Source organism: Narcine bancroftii, chromosome 4, assembly GCF_036971445.1.
Source record: "Narcine bancroftii isolate sNarBan1 chromosome 4, sNarBan1.hap1, whole genome shotgun sequence".
Taxonomy (NCBI): Eukaryota; Metazoa; Chordata; class Chondrichthyes; order Torpediniformes; family Narcinidae; genus Narcine; species Narcine bancroftii.
Window position 1 is genome coordinate 168458726 of NC_091472.1, and position 18406 is coordinate 168477131.

At 41.9% G+C, this 18406-nt stretch overlaps 1 long non-coding RNA gene across 1 annotated transcript; it reads left to right on the plus strand.

Moving 5' to 3' along the window:
• Positions 1–572: 572 nt before the first annotated feature.
• LOC138759972 (uncharacterized) lies at positions 573–16917 on the plus strand. Its single transcript, XR_011355285.1, has 3 exons — positions 573–661; positions 892–923; positions 16473–16917. It is a non-coding gene; the product is annotated as an uncharacterized lncRNA (long non-coding RNA).
• The last annotated feature ends 1489 nt before the right edge of the window (positions 16918–18406 follow it).

Here is an 18406-nt window from a genome sequence, read left to right on the forward strand (position 1 = left end):
GGAATAGTTACCCAGTTCAACATGATCAAAGACCTTTTCTCCTTTGCTTGTGAAGAAAATTAAGTTAGCCATAGTTCACAAGAATGGTACAGGGAGATCTAGGGTCAGGTAGGACCTGAGATTCATTGGAGATAGTGATTAGTTGGTTGGGAACAATGGCAGGTTGGGCCTCTGGGGAATGGGTAGCCTGAAGGCAGGGACTATTCCATGGATGTTGGATGTGCAATAGGAAAGTGTTGGGGAGAGTGCTGACCTGAGAAATGTCAGGCTCAGTGTGGTTGGGCAACTGGATATGCAGGCAGGAGTCATAAGGACATCAATAGGTAGAAGCAGAACAGGAATGAATGCCAAGGTACACATTTCAATTTTCTAGCAAAATGGCCCCTTAGAATTCACATTGGTGGAGTAGACAATGGTGGTCCCTTTTAACTCTCATCCCAACAGGCTCTGAATCTTCAGTTAAGGCCACTGTTAGATCCACACATTGTTTTAGAATCTCAAAGGTTCCAAAGAATTTTGTGCAGATAATAGCTGTATTGTGCCACTGTGACATCACTACATGCATTCTGCACATCCTCCACAAAGAGAATCTGGGCCAAATCTATTCATGTGTGTGGTGGCCACACAAAGAACCAGATGGCATATAATGATTGTCTTTTAGGTAAAATTCAGTTACAAGTGTGTAAAACATTATGCAACAGAATTCTAGCATAATACCTTAATTGTTAACATTTGAAATTGATACTCCTTTAAAACCAAAAGTAGTAAGTTTCAGGTTAAACTAACATCAAAAAGATATAATCTTAACAGTGAAGAAACTACAGTGATTAAAGGCACAATGAAATTAATATATCTCATCTTAATATTATCCTTCTATCTTTTCCCTCACAGATTTTTCATGTCAGGTTGGAAACCTATAAAAGGTAAGATGTGGCGGCTCACCACGAGGCAGGCGAACCGGCCCTGCTTGTAAGCCACGCAGCGGGGCAGCTGGCCAAAATGGTGCCGTCGGGGGTTTTCCCTTCCTCCCATCATGGGGCTCAGAAGCCTGTGCTGGGGGACCACGTGATGCCCGGGTGACGTCACGTATTCTTTCAGGAGTAGTGTAGCTGCCGCTAAAATTGGTGACCCCGACTGGTTCAAGCTGGTGCCTGGATAGTCTGAGGGATCTGGTAAGCACTCGCTTGATGGTCTCATATTTGTCTTCGGCAGGTGGGTGCTGAATAAGGTGAAGCACACGTCTGGTGATGCCCTGGCGGTGCAGCATTTCCGCTATTTTTTGGAGGGGAGGACTTTTACCATCTTCACCGACCACAAACCCCTCACTCAGGCACTTGCGGTGGCAAAGGATCCCTGGTTGGCCCACCAACAGCGTCACCTCTCCTTCGTGTCGGAATTTACCATCGACATTTGGCTCAAGGCGGGGAAGGACAATATGGTTGCTGATGCAATCTTGCGACCGGCCATCTGTGCGCTGATGGCCGGCCTCGACTTCGACCAGCTCGCCCAGGACCAGAAGTCTTATGAGGAGATGAGGGCCTTCAAGACCGCCATCATGGGCCTGCAGGCGCCCCCAAGAGCATAACCAAGGCCACAGCATCCGCTCCAGGCCTCTGCTTCTACCACCAGTGCTGGGGAGCCAAGACACGGAAGTGTTGTCAGCTCTGCTCGTTCCAGGGAAACAACCAGGCTGGCCGCTATTAATGGCTCCAGCACGGTTCTCAGCCAGGAGTATAAGTGCAGCTCAACAGCCTGCAATAAACTAGTCTGCTCACTGAGCTCAACCCATCTGGTTATGTGTGTTATTGCAGGAGCAGTGTAGCCGCCGCTACAATTGGTGACCCCGACTGGTTCAAACATCTTTGAACCCATCATGAGCGAGCCTGGGATCAGCGCTATAGCCGTGAAACTGCCTAAATTCTGGGTGCAGGAGCCGGAGACCTGGCTCGGCCATGTGGAGGCCCAGTTTCACCTCCACCAGATTTCATCCGACATGACCAAATTCTACCATGTGGTCACTGCCCTAGACCAGGGCATCACCAGACATGTGCTGCACCTTATTCAGCACCCACCTGCCGAAGACAAATACGAGACCATCAAGTGAGTGCTTACCAGATCCCTCAGACTATCCAGGCACCAGCTTGCCGCTCGGATGCTGCACCACGACACCCTGGGGACAGTTCCCCGATGGAGCTGATGGACAAGATGTTTGCGCTCATGGGTGATCACACCAACTGCCCACTCTTTGAGTGCATTTTCCTCGACCATATGGCCAGGGACATCCGGCTTCTCTGACCCGAGGAAGGTCACCCAGAAGGACCAAGAGCTATGGCACGCACGATTCCCAGAGGGCTCAGCGGTCCAGCAGGTCACGAAGCATGGGCACGACCACACCAAGCCCACCCCTAGCGCTGCGATAGAGCATCCGGCACCTGCAGGCGCCACCAAGAGCATAACCAAGGCCACAGCATCCGCTCCAGGCCTCTGCTTCTACCACCAGCGCTGGGGAGCCAAGGCTCGGAAGTGTCGTCAGCCCTGCTCGTTCCAGGGAAACAAACAGGCTGGCCGCTATTAATGGGTGCAGCAGCTGGCCAAGGACACAGCCTCCTCTACCTGCGGGACTCAATCAGCGGCTGGCGGTTCCTCGTTGACACTGGAGCCCAGATCAGCATCATCCCGTCCATGGCTGTCGAGTCCAGGAACTGACCTCATGAACCTTCCCTCCGTGCGGCCAACGCAATGGAAATCTGGACGAATGGAGACAAGACAGTCCACTTCCAGATCGGCCAATGAAATTTTGCATGGAGGTTCACCGTATCGTCCCTCCTGACCGCCATTCTGGGCGCAGACCATCCTCGCACATGGGCTTCTGGTGGATATTCGAGGTAGGTGCCTGGTGGGCACCCGTACCTTCCAGGCCGTTCGCCTCGACGCCTCCCACTCGGAGCAACAGCAGATAGCCAAGATCAGCATGCCCACAGATGAGTTCCAGCAAATCCTGGATGAGTTCCCAACACTCCTCAAGGCACAGATCTCCGCTGCCTTGCCGTGCCACGGGGTGTTCCACCACATCCCCACCCATGGCCCACCGGTTCACACCAAGGCACAACGGCTCCCACCTGACAAGCTCCAGGTGGGAAAGGAGGAGTTTTTGCACCTTTTGGAACTGGAGATTATTCGGTGGTCTGAAAGCCCGTGGGCCTCGCCGCTCTACCTGGTCCCGAAAGCCTCCGGTGGCTGGCGTCCCTGCGGAGACTATCAATGGCTCAATGAGGCAACAGTTCCTGTCCATTACCCAATCCCTCACATCCAAGACTTTACGGCCAACCTGCACGGTCCGAGGGTTTTCTCTAAGGTTCACCTGGTGCGCGGATATCACCAGATCCCGTTGCACCCTGAGGACATACCCAAGATGGCCATCATCACCCCCTTTAGCTTATTCGAATTCCTGCGTATGCCGTTCAGGCTCAAGAACGCTGCTCAGACCTTCCAGCGCCTCAAGGACTCTGTGGGCAAGGACTTAAATTTTATTTTTATTTATTTGGATGACATCCTCGTCGGCAGCGAGGACCAGGTGCAACACAAGGCCCACCTACACACCTTTTTCTCCTGGTTGGCCGACTTTGGCCTTACCATCAACCCAGCCAAGTGCCATTTCGAGAAAGAGTCCATGCAGTTCCTGGGACATACCATCATGGCCGAAGCAGCCACGCCCGCCGCTGCGAAGGTCGCCGCTATCAGGGAGTTCCAACACCTGGACAGCCTCAAGGGGCTGCAGGAGTTTGCGGGTATGGTCAACTTTTACAACCGCTTCATCCCGGGAGCTGTGCGCATCACGCAGCTGCTATTCGCCCTCATCGCAGCCAAGCACAAAATGCTCTCTTGGAACCCAGAAGCCTGCAACTCATTCAAGGCCACCAAGGATGCCCTTGCGAAAGCCACCATGCTCGCACACCCGCACACCTACCTGCATATGGCACTCTCTGTCGATGCCTCTGCCACAGCCATCGGTGCCATCCTAGAGCAGCAGGTGAATGGACATTGGAAGCCATTGGCATTCTTCAGCCACCTGCTCCACCCGCCGGAACGCAAGTATAGTGCCTTCGACCGCGAGTTACTGGGCATGTACCTGGCGGTACAGCATTTCCGCTATTTTTTGGAGGGGAGGACTTTTACCATCTTCACCGACCACAAACCCCTCACCCAGGTGCTTGCGATGGAAAAGGATCCCTGGTTGGCCCACCAACAGCGTCACCTCTCCTTCGTGTCAGAATTTACCACCGACATTCGGCTCAAGGCTGGGAAGGACAATATGGTTGCTGATGCAATCTTGCGACCGGCCATCTGTGCGCTGATGCCTGACCTTGACTTCAACCAACTCACCCGGGACCAGAAGTCTTATGAGGCGACGAGGGCCTTCAAGACCGCCATCACAGGCCTGCGGTTCTGAGACCTCCCAACTCCGAGCGGCAAAGGCACCATCCTGTGTGATACCTCCATGGGCACCCTGCGACCAGTGGTTCCCCAACAGTGGCGCAGGCACGTCTTGCGTCACATCCACGACCTTTCACATCCATCCATCAGGTCCACGGTCCGGATGGTGGCAGAACGGTTTATATGGCATAGGCTATAGAAGCAGATTGCAGGCTGGGCCAGAACATGCACCCATTGGCAGATGTCCAAGGTGCACAGGCACACCAGGGCGCCTATACAGGAGTTCGAGCAAGTCCAGGAACGGTTCAGTCACATTCATGTGGACATCAACAGGTCCTTACCCATTTCCCGGGGCAACCGTTACCTGTTTACGATGGTGGACCGCATCACTCGCTGGCCAAACGCCTCCACCAACTCCTGCTCCCGAACACTGTTGCATGGTTGGGTCGCCCGGTTCGGCGTCCCGGGTCACCTCACCAGCGATCGGGGCACCCAGTTCACATCTGCGCTCTGGGCACAGCTCACCAACAGGTTGAGGATATAGCTACACCGCACCACGGACTACCACCCGCAGGCCAATGGACTGGTCAAAAATCTGCACTATCACCTTAAGTCGGCACTCATGGCCTGCCTCACCAGTCCCAACTAGGTGGATGAACTGCCTTGGCTGCTCCTGGGCATCTGCTCCACTCCCAAGGAAGATCTGCAGGCGTCATCAGCTTAGCTGGTCTACAGTGCACGTCTGGCACTACCTGGTGAGTTCATCAATGCACATCACAATCCCCAGTGGTCGCTGCATGATCTACTTCCTCACCTCAGGGCATGCTTGGATTTGTTAAACCCCCACCGCTGCCCAGGCATGGCACCCACCCGTCTCACATTCCCAGTGAACTGCTTTCCGCGGAGTACATTTTCGTTTGGTGGGACCCGACTGAGGAACCTCTGCAGCAACCGTACGAGGGGCTGTACAGACTTGTATGGCGTTCCGGCTCTACGTTCATGCTGGACATTGGCGGCAGGCAGGAGCTGTTTACTGTGGACAGACTGAAACCAGTGCACCTCAATCCCCCGAGCCCGTGGTCGTAGCCCAGCCCAAGAAGTGAGGTCAGCCGGCGAAAAAAGAAATTGGCGCCGGTTCTGGGGGGGGGGGGGTGATGTGTGGCGGCTCACGACTAGGCAGGCGAACTGGCCCCACTTGTAAGCCATGTGACGGAGCAGCCAGCCAAAATGGCGCCATCGGGGTTTTTCCCTTCCTCTCAGCACAGGGCTCAGAAGCCCATGCTGGGGGACCACGTGATGCCCGGGTGACATCAGCACCCTCCAGCGCGGTTCTCAGCCAGGTCCGGGCTGGGAGTATAAGTGCAGCCCAGCAGCCTGCAATAAACTAGTCTGCTCACTGAGCTCACCCCATCTGGTTGTGTGTGTTCTTTCAGGAGTAGTGTAGCTGCCGCTACAAAGAAATATTTGCAAACAAAAATGAAAAAAAAATACACACCAGAACTTCAACTGTTTTTGTTGAACTAAAGTAGAAGTCTGTAACTATTTGATAAAACTTCTGCGAAGTTTAAGTTAAAGATGCACATTTATAACTTTGTCAAGAAAATCTCAAAATTCATGGATGATTTTATAATTTGGAAATGACCACTGGAAAGAGTGACAAGTTTTCTCTGGTTTTTGCTTTTGTAAGCAATGTACAAAAGCTGCTAAAGGCAAGAAAACACTGAGTCTCCATCATTAACATGGGTTCCAGTAGCAAATATGTTTCCTCTGTCTCAGGCATTGGTTCTTAACATCAGTTTTCACTTAAATTCATCACACAAGTATTGTGTTGAAGGTAGGTTCACCAGTGGCAGATTTATAATGACATAGAAGGAGAATGCTATCAATAATAACTTCAAATGGTGGATATCTGAAATAAAATGTACAATAAAATGCTGGAAACACTCAGCAGGTCAGTTGACATCTGTGGGAAGAGAAAGTTAGTTAACATTTTGGGTCAAAGACTATCCAGCTCACATAGTGTTATTTTTATTGTCACATAAGCTCCATTTCCTAATTCAACCCGTTGTTAGAAGAGTTTTTGAAAATGAAACATCAACTCTTTCTACAGATGCTGTCTGACCTGTAAAGTGTTTCTGAACTTTCTACTTTGAATGCAGAAGAATATTTGGCTCATCAGCTCCATGCTAATACTCAGGGAGAAATCCTATTCATCCCCATCCTCCTCTCCTTATTGCCCCTTTCCTTTATGTTATTTGTTCTCATGCCAATTCATTTCCCCTTTTTTTTAAAAAATTTTTTATTTTTCACACCATAAATCACGTTAGCCATGATATACACTTTTTCTTTTTCACACATATACAGTGACTTTTTCTCCCACCCCCCTCCCTCCTCCCATGCCACCCCCCCACCCCCGCCTCTCATCCATTTTAGGTATACAATCTAGGTTGCATTAAGCCAGTCAGACAATGTTGTCATTCAACAAATATACACCAGAAATTCTACGGAGTCCATTCTTTTCTTTTCTTCTCCTTCCATCAACTTAGGTAATGTTTGTTCCCGTTAGGTTTTCGCTATTGTATTTAATGTAAGGCTCCCATACTTGTTCAAATATTTCAATATTATTTCTTAAACTATATGTTATTTTTTCTAATGGAATACATTTATTCATTTCTATATACCATTGTTGTATTTTCAAATTATCTTCCAATTTCCAGGTTGACATAATACATTTTTTTGCTACGGCTAGGGCTATCTTAACAAATCTTTTTTGTGCATCTTCCAAGTCAATTCCAAATTCTTTATTTTTTATGTTACTTAGGAGAAAGATCTCTGGATTCTTTGGTATATTGTTTTCTGTTATTTTATTTAATATCTGATTGAGATCATCCCAAAATTTTTCTACTCTCTCACATGTCCAGATTGCATGAATTGTTGTTCCCCTTTCTTTTTTACATCGAAAACATCTATCAGATACTGTTGGGTCCCATTTATTTAACTTTTGCGGTGTAATGTATAGTCTGTGTAACCAATTATATTGTATCATACGCAGCCTCGTATTTATTGTATTTCTCATCGTTCCAGAACATAATTTCTCCCATGTTTCCTTTTTTATCTTTATATTTAAATCTTGTTCCCATTTTTGTTTAGTTTTACCATTTGTTTCCTCATTCTCCTTTTCTTGCAGTTTAATATACATATTTGTTATAAATCTTTTGATTAACATTGTATCTGTAATCACATATTCAAGGTTACTTCCCTCTGGTAAACTCAAATTGCTTCCTAATTTATCTTTCAAGTAGGATTTCAGTTGGTAATATGCCAGCGCTGTATCTCCAGTTATATTGTACTTATCTCTCATTTGTTCAAAGGATAAGAATCTACTTCCTGAAAAACAATTTTCTATTCTTTTAATCCCTTTTTTTCCCCATTTTCTAAAGGAAAGGTTGTCTATTGTAAAAGGGAGTAGCTTATTTTGCGTCAATATTAGTTTTGGTAATTGATAATTTGTTTTATTTCTTTCTACATGAATCTTCTTCCATATATTGAGGAGATGGTGTAATACTGGAGAAGTTCTATGTTGTAACAATTTTTCGTCCCATTTATATAATATGTGTTCAGGTATCTTTTCCCCTATTTTATCTAATTCTAATCTCGTCCAGTCTGGTTTTTCCCTTGTTTGATAAAAATCTGATAGGTACCTTAATTGTGCGGCTCTATAATAATTTTTGAAGTTTGGCAATTGTAAGCCTCCTTGTTTAAACCATTCTGTTAATTTATCTAGTGCTATCCTCGGTTTCCCCCCTCTCCATAAAAATTTCCTTATTATTTTCTTTAACTCTTTGAAGAATTTTTCTGTCAGTTGTATTGGCAATGCCTGAAATAAGTATAGTATCCTTGGAAAAATGTTCATTTTAATACAGTTTATCCTTTCTATCAGTGTTAGTGGTAGCTCTTTCCAATGCTCTAAATCGTCCTGTAATTTTTTCATTACTGGATTGTAATTGAGTTTATATAATTGGCCTAGATTTTTGTTTATTTGTACACCTAGTTATCTTATTGCCTGCATTTGCCATCTGAATGGGGATTCCTTCTTAAATTTTGAGAAATCCGCGTTATTCATAGGCATTGCTTCACTTTTATTTACGTTTATCTTGTATCCCGACACTTCTCCATATTCCTTCAATTTCTTATATAGTTCTTTTATTGATAGTTCTGGTTCTGTTAAGTACACTATCACATCATCCGCAAATAGACTGATTTTATATTCCCTGTCTTTTATTTTTATTCCTTTTATATTATTATCTATTCTTATCGATTCTGCTAGTGGTTCTATAGCTAGCGCAAATAATAATGGTGATAGTGGGCATCCCTGCCGCGTTGACCTGCTTAAGTTAAATTGCTTTGATACATGTCCATTTACTGTCACTTTCGCTAACGGTCCCTTATATAATGCTTTAATCCAATTAATATACTTCTCCGGTAAACTGAATTTTTGCAATACTTTGAACAAATAATTCCATTCTACTCTGTCGAAGGCCTTCTCTGCGTCTAAAGCAACTGCTACTGCAGGTGCTTTATTTCCTTCTACTGCATGAATTAAGTTAATAAATTTACAAATATTGTCTGTTGGGCGTCTTTTTTTGATAAATCCAGTTTGGTCTAAATTTACCATTTTCGGTACCTGTTCTGCTAATCTGTTTGCTAATAGTTTAGCTATTATCTTATAATCTGTGTTTAGCAAAGATATTGGTCTATATGACGCTGGTGAGAGTGGATCTTTCCCTTGTTTTAGTATCACTGTAATTATTGCTGTTTTACATGAATCTGGTAAGTTTTGTGTCTCATCAATCTGGTTGATTACATCCAGGAGGGGCAGTATTAATAGGTCTTTAAATGTTTTGTAGAATTCTATTGGGAGTCCATCCTCTCCTGGTGTCTTATTATTTGGTAATTTTTTTATTATCTCTTGTATTTCTACTGTTCCAAATGGTTCTGTTAATTTATTTTGTTCCTCTATTTGTAGTTTTGGTAGTTCAATTTTAGTCAAAAATTCATCTATTTTCCCTTCTTTCCCTTTGTTTTCAGTTCGGTATAATTGTTCATAGAATTCTCTGAAGTTTTCCTTAATTTCTTTTGGATTATATGTAATTTGTTTGTCTTTTTTCCTTGTTGCCAATACCATTTTCTTAGTTTGCTCTGTCTTAAGCTGCCATGCTAAGATTTTGTGTGTTTTTTCACCTAGTTCATAATATTTCTGTTTTGTCTTCATTATATTCTTCTCCACCTTATATGTTTGTAATGTTTCATATTTTATTTTTTTATCCGCCAATTCTCTTCTTTTGGTTGTATCTTCCTTTATTGCTAATTTTTTTTCTATGTTTACTATTTCCCTTTCCAACTACTCTGTTTCCTGATTATAGTCCTTCTTCATCTTGGTTGCATAACTTATTATTTGCCCTCTAATGAATGCTTTCATTGCGTCCCATAGTATAAACTTATCTTCCACTGATTCCGTATTTACTTCAAAATACATTTTTAATTGTTTTTCAATAAATTCTCTAAAATCCTGTCTTTTAAGTAGCATGGGGTTTAATCTCCATCTATACATTCTTGGAGGGATGTCCTCTAGCTTTACTGTCAGTATTAACGGTGAATGGTCCGATAGCATTCTCGCTTTATATTCTGTTTTTCTTACTCTATCCTGCATACTAGCTGATAACAAAAATAGGTCTATTCTTGAGTATGTTTTATGTCTGGTCAAGTAGTATGAGTATTCCTTTTCTTTTGGGTTTTGTTTCCTCCATATGTCCACAAGTTTCATTTCTTGCATTGATTTAATTATAAATTTGGTTACTTTGTTCTTCCTGTTAATTTTTTTCCCCGTTTTATCCATATTTGGATCCAAATTCAGATTGAAATCCCCTCCTATTAGTATGTTCCCTTGCGTATTAGCTGCCTTCAAAAAGATATCTTGCATAAACTTTTGATCTTCTTCGTTAGGTGAATATATATTAAGTAGATTCCAAAGCTCCGAATATATCTGACATTTTATCATAACATATCTCCCTGCTGGATCTATTATTTCCTCTTCTATTTTAAATGGCACATTTTTGCTAATTAATATAGCCACTCCTCTTGCTTTTGAATTATACGATGCTGCTGTTACATGTCCTACCCAATCTCTCTTTAATTTCTTGTGCTCCAATTCAGTTAAGTGTGTTTCTTGGACAAATGCTATATCTATTTTTTCCTTTTTCAGTAAATTTAGTAGTTTCTTCCTTTTAATTTGGTTATGTATTCCATTAATATTTAAAGTCATATAGTTCAGCGTAGCCATTTTATATTTTGTTTATCTTCTCTTTCCGTTTTTCCATCATTACCTTTCCTCCTTTTCCATTTCTGTTTTCTTATTTTCAACTCTTTACAAGACAACATTCCTACAACATCCAACATTTTCCTTATTCTCCTATTTCTATCTTCTTTATCCCCAATCTCCCCTTCCCCTCCTGAGTTGTCCTTTATCCCTTGTCGGACAACCACATCTCCCCTCTCCATTTGGATTTGCGAATCCACTCGCAAGCGTCAACTGATTTTGCAGTGACCGCTCTTTTCCCCCACCCAGTTCCCCCAGAAAAGATTTCACTTTTCATATGTCACAAAGGTCACTCTTTTAATTCCCTCCTTATTCTCTCTATTCCATTACCTTCCCTTATTAATTCTTGTCTATACTATCTATATTTTCCTCTAATTACAGATACTTTCACGTATGCACATTGTCTCTATTCACTCTTATACCTCTTTACCCGCATACATATCAATCGTGGTCATTTTTACCCTCATTACCCGTCTTCATCCCTCAGTCTATTTTTGTCTTTACCCACATACATATCAATCGTGATCATTTTTACTCTCATTACCCGTCTTCATCCCTCAGTCTATTTTTGTAATTGTTCTGCAAATTTTCGTGCTTCTTCTGGATCCGAGAATAGTCTGTTTTGTTGTCCTGGAATAAATATTTTCAATACCGCAGGATGCTTCAGTATAAATTGATACCCTTTCTTCCATAAAATCGCCTTTGCTGTATTGAACTCTTTTCTCTTCTTTAGGAGTTCAAAACTTATATCTGGATAAATGAAGATTTTTTGCCCTTTATACTCCAGTGGTTTGTTGCCCTCTCTTACTTTTTCCATTGTCTTCTCCAGTACCTTTTCTCTTGTAGTATATCTTAGGAATTTTACTACAATAGATCTTAGTTTTTGTTGTGGTTGTGGTTTAGAGGCCAATGCTCTATGTGCCCTTTCTATTTCCATTTCTTGCTGTAGTTCTGGACATCCTAGGGTCTTAGGGATCCACTCTTTTATAAACTCCCTCATATTCTTGCCTTCTTCATCTTCCTTAAGGCCCACTATCTTTATGTTATTTCTTCTGTTATAATTTTCCATTATATCTATTTTTTGAGCTAGTAGTTCTTGTGTCTCTTTAGTTTTTTTATTAGATTCCTCCAATTTCTTTTTTAAGTCTTCTACCTCCATTTCTGCTGCTACTTCCCGTTCTTCCATCTTGTCCATTTTTTTCCCCATTTCTGTTAAGGTCATATCTATTTTATTCACTTTCTCTTCTGTGTTGTTTATTCTTCTTCTTAAATCATTGAATTCCTGTGTTTGCCATTCTTTAAATGACTCCATGTATCCTTTAACAAGAGAAAGTATATCCTTTACCTTGCCTTTCCCTTCATCTATTTCACTGTATTCTTCCTCTTCTTCTTCCTCTGGGTTGGCCATCTGTTGTTTCTTTGTTGCCCTTTCCTTCTCTTCTTTCTTGTTTCTATTGTCTTCTGTGGTCTCTTCTTGCTGCAGGTTTTCTGCAGCTGTCGTTGCCGGCTGTGGAGATCGACTCCCCAGCTGGTCCCCCCTCCCGTCGGTGTGTTTCTTTTCATGCGCATCGCGCATGCGCGGTTGCGCACTTTTACTCGGCTTTGCGAGCCATTGTTGTAGTTCTTTTTCTACCGACCTGAGGTAGCGGGCTCCTCTCTCCACAGCGGGCCTCTTCGGACAGGTAAGGCCTTCACCTTTTTCCTCCGTTGTCTTCTCTTCCTCTCTTCTTACCGGTGATTTTGATTTTTCTTCTTTTGTCTCCATCTTCTTTCCACCTTTATACTCACTTTTCTTTAACTTTTATTTCTGTGCCTTTGTATTTTCTCTTGTTTTTCCCGACTTTTCTGGAGAGGGCTGGAGTTCTCCGTCCGGCCACTACTCCATCACGTGACTCCTCCCCAATTCATTTCCCCTTGATTCAATTGAAGAGTTTATCAAAATTGCAATTTGGTCATTTGTGTCAGTTAAGCTGGACTTCAATGCACAGTATGCTCTCCTATTGTTACGCCTTCAAATATAAATAAAAACCTCACCTAGAGAAGCATTTTATGGAAAGCTTCAGCATTGCCAATGGATCATTCTTCTACTGCAGACAATCATATTCCAAATTCAATTGGGCCTTTTCAGTGAATCCAGAGTTGGTTATATTTAAAATCTGAATGTCCTTCGGATACGACAAAAAAATGCAGCTAACGAAAGTTCTAGATGTCTCTTGTTCAGTTTAAATTTTATCCACATTAATAGTAAAACCTTGTAATACATTTATTGGGCAACATTAAGAAGGTGATGTCGTCAAGTTTCAAACACAATAAATGAACTTACATACAGACCATTTTGGTCACCAAATTCAATTTACAACTGGATGGCAGGGAAGCAATATTGTGAATAAGAAATACCAAGAGAATTTTCTTTTGTAGTTATTAAACAGAAAAATCTGCAGATGCTATATTTGTAGTGCAATATACAAAAGTGCTGTTAAAAAACTCAGCAGGTCACACAGCATCTCTAGAAAATAAATGGTAGTCAACCTTTTGGGCTTGAGCTCTTTGTCAAGCTATGAGCCTGAATAAAAAAGGTGAGGTGGGAGGAAAGGAGGGAGGAAGGGGCAAAGGGAGAAGTACAGGCAGACAGGAAAGAATTCAGAGGTGAATATCGATGGGAGGGTAGAAGAGAAAAAAGCTGAGAAGTGATAGGGGAAGGGTTAGTTCACTGAATGGAGAAGGAAGGGGAGGGAATGGGGAGCTGGAGAAAACATGACGGAGGGTCAGGGAAAGCAAGAGATTCGGGGGGGGGGAAGGGGGTAATTAATGGAAGCTGGAGAAGTCTTTCTTGTTAAAACTTCTTGACCTGAATTCATGCAGCATTTGTTAAAAGACCGATGGCACAAAAAGGAACTTGTAGGTATTATCTGGTAACCATTTCCCAAAGCTAGGAAATCATATTCTAGGGAATTTGACAGTTTGCAAAGATGGGCAGAAAGGAAAAAGAAATGTGGTACCAAAGACAGATGTGATATTTATTTTCTTAATGTTTGTTATATTAAAAAAAATTATGTCGACAGAAACCAGCATGCAGAATATGTATAGACAGCTTTCTTCCACTTAGGTTTAATGATCCATGAATTGCTCTTTGCCATTTTGATAAACTGTTAGAAAGCTTTGAAAACAAAATATACACAATTTGTGGAACCACATGATATTTTGATCTCATATATCTATTTTCCTTAATTTCATTAACATAAACAAAATTTTAGTGAGGAGATGGATTTTATTTTTACCTCTTCTGATAGACATGTGGATTATCACACTGATGAGCCTGTTTTCTGTCGCTCTCCTGAGCTGAGGCTACTTCTGCAGAGCTACTAGTTAGTGAGGTAAGAGACCAGAATCTCGAGCTAGACGTCAGGTTCAGAGCTCAAAGTTCAATGCTTCTTTTTATTCCCACTCATGCTGCTCATCCTCTGAGTTCCTCCTGCAGTTTTCTTTTTACATGTTGAGGAGTTCTTAAATTTTGGTGCAGTAATATTGAAGTTACAATAATATATTTTCAAATTAGGACTGTGTGCAATTTGGAGAGTGTGACAGATTATGTTGTGTTTGTATTGTATATAGATATGTTTTTGGGAGATGAACTGGGGCAGGTTTTTTAGTGTAGGTCACATACAAACACTTTAAAACAGATTTTATTTAAAATACTGGAGCTCTTCTCATGCCAAACATATCAGCCCCAGAGCCTTTGCAAAAGCTTTGGAGAGTGCCCAAGTTACTACACTAATGGATTGTTGTTTACAAAATGGCAACAGATGAAACTTGTCGGAGCCGCAGACTGTCTGGAATGGAACTTGCTGTTCTAGGAGGGGCATGTGGTTTTGCAAGCAGAGAGAATCAAACAGGCTTTCTTTCTGAGAGAGAGAGAGAGAGAGAGAGAGAGAGAGAGAGAGAGAGAGAGAGAGAGAGAGAGATCAGTTCCACAGTTTTACAGTCAGCAGCAGCAGCTGGGACTGGAACAGGACAAGCAGAAAAGCTTGTGGAAAACCCCATTTGGAAGACAGGTTGTGAGTGCTTAGTTCAGCCAGGTCAAAGCCCTTGTGGCTCATGCAAGAGGAGAGGACTGGCTGTCAAATGTTTCACTTGAAATAAGGGAAAAAGGAACTCTGTGGTGACCTGAAAGAAAGAGGTTATCACCTGGAAAACCCTCAAGGGGAATGTTTTTTCAGCAAGACACTGAAGTGGCTGATTTAAAAAGGAATCATTTGTGGGTGTCAGCGTACAACAAATCTCTCTCGGAAAACCAACAGAAACCTTCCTGAGTGGTGACCATTTACCTTTTAAGCACCAAAGCCTGGTGAACTTTATACATGTTAAATTCTGTGCATAGTATAAGAATTGCCTGCAACCAATAAACTAGGAAGAGTGAGAAGTGAGATTGGACTGTAAATCAAAGAACTTTTCTGAATTTACACACACATTACATACACGTGCGCTTAGAATTAGAAGGGGGTTAAGTTAGGTTAGTTAAGTTAATAATAAGTTAAATTTTGATCCTGTTTTCATGTTTAAAGATAATTAAATTTTTTTTGTTTAAGTAACCATTTGTTTTGGTGAATATCTATTGCTGCTGGGTTTATGGGTCCTCTGGGTTTGTAACAAGTGAAACTTGAAAGAGGTAATGGTTCTATGCATTTAATAAAGAAATATTGAAAATAGGAGCAGAAGGCTACCATTGAGCCTTTTGGACAATCCATTTTGCTAAATGGTCATCCTGAAGACCCATTTCAGTATACGGTTTCTGTTTTTCCTCCATATCCCTTGATCCCTTCAGCAATAAGAAAGATATCTACCTTGCTATGGAATAGGCCCATAACCCCAACACATCCTTACCAACAAAGTTGGCATTCTGGGCTATTCCCACAGTTAAATTTTCTCCAAATCTTTCTAAGCCTTTCCTATTCATCTAACTATTCAAATGGCTTTCAAGCACTGTAATTATGCCAACTTCTATAGCTTTCTCTGGCAGGTTGTTCCAGAAACCGAATTAAATAGTTGGCCCTCAGGTTCCTCTTAAATATCTCCTTTCTAATCTTATGCCCTCTACCCTGGGGAAAAGACCGTGAGAATTCACTTGCTCCAGGCCCCCCTCCCTCTCCACCCCCCCATGATTTTATAAACGTCTTTAAGATGGCCTCTCAGCTTTCTATGCTTCATGTTATAAAGACCAGCGTATCCAAGCTCTCTCTCGCTCAAGCTATCCAGTTCTAATAACATCTTGGTGAATCTCCTGCTTATATCTGTTCTATCAGCAGGTCAGGCTCAGTAAACTTGGCAGCACAGCTCATTTCAAGTGTGCCACACTCTGCAGTTGGGATGGACCATTTGCTGTCACTACTGTAATTTACCTGGAAATGGTCCCCAGCTGACTGAACCGTTGTGGCACTGGGATTTACCTTCATGTTTGACAGGTAGATGGGACAAGGTAGCAACTAAACTTTAATATCTTTAATTTATTGCTGAAGAATATATAGATTTAAAAAAAAAGCTTTTAAACCTCTTAAAATTTAATTACATTAGCATTCCTCCAATTTTTCAAATCAGCCCTTTTTTATAGTTAATAAAATAGTATCAGAAGGGAACTAACACATTTTCATTTCTTTGTCATTGCCAGGCCAATTCAGAGGTCTGAAGGGACCATTAAAAAGGTTTAATCAAGACACGAGTTGACCATCTTATGTTCCATCATGTCAAGGACCATCTGAATAGAAAAATGGTGTATTTTGAAAAATATCTAGATTTGCAGAAATAACAGAAATTATGCTTTTTTTTTAATGTAATAGACTCTGTGGCTACATTAACTCAGAAGCTACAATGTAGATTCATGTCCAGTAATCCACTATCATTTACTTTCACATCGTACATTTGCCATCACGGAATATAAAAATGTTACCTTATACAGATTGATTCAAAAGCTGTGAAATAATTGAAGATGAGGGCTGCTTGATCAACGCAGCACATCTGCTCAAGTTAAATGAATGGACCAGTTGACAATCAGAAAGACTAACAGCCAGAACGTTGTACTTGATTTAAAATAAATATTGCATTGTCCTTTCAAATGTGAAACATTGAATTTGGCACCAGAGGAACAGTTGACACCACGCGCTTCTCTCTCCAATTTAAATAGGAGGCTAAAGCAAGTAGAAATTCTCCTTTGGAAAACCTCAAAGGGTTCAAAACACTCTCTTTGAGGTTGAGGGGTTCAAATCAAAAGAGGAGATTATTTCTCATCTTGCTGGACTTTGTACTCCATGTTACTATTTGTATCTTTATTTGACCTATCAACTGCATTAACTTCTCAACAAATACAAAATAAAAATTCTGATCAAGTTAACATATTTAATCAAATTATAAAATATATGTGTGCATAATCTAAATTTCATTTTCATTTAGGACATAGATTGTGCATTGATTCACAATTTTCCCAACAAATGTTGTTGCCAGAGAATCAGAGACTAATTTGAATGGACACATTGTTCAAAGAATATTTTCTTCCTTTTTGCATTGTAAAAGTACTTGCTCCAAAAAGGCAGCCGTGGAAGGCTGTAAATGTTTCTATTTTTTTCTTTCCCAAAAACCAACACACAGAGTATTGTTATTCTCACATGCCCAATGCATGGGTTTATCCCGGATCATTTAAACATCAAATTATATTTAGGACTTTTTAAAATGAAATGAATACCAAAAAACTATTCAAGGTCTTTACTGATATTTTAAAATTTGTAAACACAAAACACGAAAAATCCTAAACACTTGATGCATATTTTCCAGTGAAACAAAAACCTTCTTTAGATCTCCAAACCTGCTATTGTTCTAAGATTACTTGCCCTCTGAACAGTTTTAAACTCGTATCCCTGTTGGATTGGATCAATCAAAGCAAATTATCTTCATTGATAATTACCTGATGCCTTCTGGGGTTAATGGTCACCTAAACTTTAGAACTAATGAAATAACCTTTTAAGTAGCAGCATGTGTATTAGGAAGGGTTGTGCCTCTCACATGACAGCATTGCCCCCTACTTAGTTAGAGGACACATCAACTACCAATCAAGGTTTGGTCCCATCCCACCCATTAGTGCACAACTTGCCATTGGAACCATGTAAATTACCTGAACTGGACTCTCCAGCCTGGCTGTACCTGGCTTTGGGCCCTTGGCTGTTGTAATTGATTAACCCTCCTAGCATTGAATCATTTTTACCTTGCTAACGACCTGGGCTGAACCCTTCAGCATTTTAAAGGTACCATGTGTTCTTTTTTCTCCCTCTTTGCAAGCTTAGAACCACCCTGCTACACTCCAGGCCTAGAAATGTAGAAGGGCATTGAAGAAACTGTTGATAAGATGTGCACTGTTAAAAAGGTTTGGAGTAATTAGTGTCCATTGTAGCGTGGGGTCATGTCTGCAGTGAGTCAAGGGGTGGTGGGGCATTATAGTGATTTTTCCTTGATTATTGTATGTATCAGTTTAGTGTGTGTGTATATTTTGTTCCTATGCTATTTTTCCCCACATTTGTTATTGAATGCATTACAGTGCCGCTGTTACTTTCCCAC